This window comes from Venturia canescens, chromosome 2, assembly GCF_019457755.1.
Source record: "Venturia canescens isolate UGA chromosome 2, ASM1945775v1, whole genome shotgun sequence".
Lineage (NCBI taxonomy): Eukaryota > Metazoa > Arthropoda > Insecta > Hymenoptera > Ichneumonidae > Venturia > Venturia canescens.
The window spans coordinates 28172218-28174466 of NC_057422.1; the positions used below are offsets into that span (position 1 = coordinate 28172218).

At 38.0% G+C, this 2249-nt stretch overlaps 1 non-coding gene across 1 annotated transcript; it reads right to left on the reverse strand.

Moving 5' to 3' along the window:
• Positions 1-301: 301 nt before the first annotated feature.
• On the reverse strand, positions 302-374 carry TRNAA-GGC (transfer RNA alanine (anticodon GGC)). The gene has a single exon. It is a non-coding gene; the product is annotated as a tRNA-Ala (tRNA).
• Between the last annotated feature and the right edge of the window lie 1875 nt (positions 375-2249).

Consider the following 2249-nt stretch of genomic DNA (forward strand, 5'->3'; position numbering starts at 1 on the left):
CGAGTGCTCTCCGAGCTATCCAGACCGCCTACCACACTTAATTCGAATCGTCCTCATAACGTTGTGTATTCCACAACGTTACAATCCCCCTTACCAGAGTTGATCCGCCGCTGACGGATCACACTCTTACAACTAGGGCTGGGGAGGGGGTACTGCAGACTGGGAGTGTCTGAGGGACGGAAGGGGAAGGGGTACTACAGATTGGAGCTGTCTGAGGGGAGGGGCCGGGCCCCACGTTGGGCGCCAGTTTGTGATGGTGGAAAAATCGGGATAGGAGGAACGATCCGAAAAAATGTGGCAGGGACTGAACCGGGGTTCGAACCCGGGACCTCTCGATTGCCGGTCGAGTGCTCTCCCAACTGAGCTATCCAGACCGCCTACCAAACTTAATTCGAATCGTCCTCATAACGTTGTGTATTCCACAACGTTACAGAATAAAAGTGAATTCACCGAAAAGTCATTGGAAAACTCATTTCAAATGCAATAAAAATTTCTATCTTCAGAATGCAATGTATATAATATCTTAAAACTGCCAATTCTGTTGGATTTTTTTTTAAATTTTATCTATCTCTCACTTGAATTTTGGAGAAAAAGGTTCGAAAAAATCTGTTTTATGAAAGAAGTCTTCACATCCCTTCATTCCTGGTGTGAAGACTTGGGAAAAATCGCCAGATAGATCTGTGCCGATAATTTTTTACATCAAATTTTACGAAAAATAAGTCCTTTTTCGTGGAAACCAAAGTTACAAGCTGAAAATCATATCTTGGCCTCCAACGCGCATTCCTCCGTGCTCTTGGGCTTCTAATAAGCATAACATATTAGAGTAGAAAGGAAAAATCGACAAAGTCCAAAAACAGACCTGTGATAAAATATTTTTAGTTCAATTGTGACGAAAAGTTTGTCTTTTTTCGCTGAAACCAAAGTTAGAAGACGAAAATCATATCTCGGCCTCCAACGCGCATTCTTCCGTGCTCTTGGGTTCCCAGTGGGCATAACATATTATAGTACAAGGAAAAAAATCGCCTAAGTCCAAGGACAGACTTATGACGATATTTTTTCTGTACGATTTTGACGAAAATTTGGTCTTTTTTCGTGGAAACCAAAATTTTTAACCGAAAATCATACCTCGGCACCCATCCCGGATTTCTCCATGCTCTTGGGTTTCTAATGGCCATAATATATTAGAGTAAAGGGAAGAAAATTGCTAAGGCCAAGGACAGACCTGTGACGAAATATTTTCAGTATAATTTTGACGAAAAATCGGTCTTTTTTTCTCGGAATCCGACGTTAAGAGCCGAAAATCATATTCCTGCCACCAATATGAACTTCCTCATGTTCTTGGGTTCCTAATGGACATAACGTGACGTAAAAAAAAGCGCCTAGAACTCTACCCCTGCGGTGCTGCGGAAAAGAGATCACAGTATCATATCATCATCGTGCGTGTTTAAAATCTTTGAAAATGCACTAACAAAATAATATTCTTAAAAAACATACTATCAAAATAACACATGAAAATTGAAATTTAAATTCGCAACTGATGATATATTTACACTGAACAATATTCCGCGCACTCTGGTTTAATTGAAAGATTATCTCAGTTGACACTTATTTCCAATCGAACGAAATAATGAAATCTTGAAAAGTTTCGTTGACATACATCGCGCATTTTTTTATATTTTTTATTTGCACACACAGAGTCTACATTTACGCGGCCGCTTTTATACCGGTTTAGTATACCACAAGTTTTAACAAAATAAATATTAACCACTTTTCACTAACTATTTTCATTTATTAATTAGAGTCTGCACACAACAGCACTTTGGCGATTATAACCTCACCTGTCAAAATGACGTTCAGTATGAAAACAAGTTTCAGGTGGTTTCGGATGTGCGTATCGATGTATTGATATCATATAACCTATTTACAAATGATATAAATGATAAACTTATTTTCAGTCAAACGAATTAGTGAAATCTTAAAAAGTTTCGTCGACATGCATTTCATTTTTATTTTATTCTTTTTTACACACGACAGATCACAGACTACATTTACGCGACTTCTTTTATACCGGTTTACTTTAGCATTCCACAGGTTTTAGTACTATGCACTTCGTTAGATGACGAAAGTTTTTTTTTATTTATCCCACACGCATTCCATAATGTCAAAATTCCGTTTGTTTATACGATGATCGAAAACTGACACATGGTTTTTATATATATTGTGACCGAAATTTTCTTCACTTGGTACTT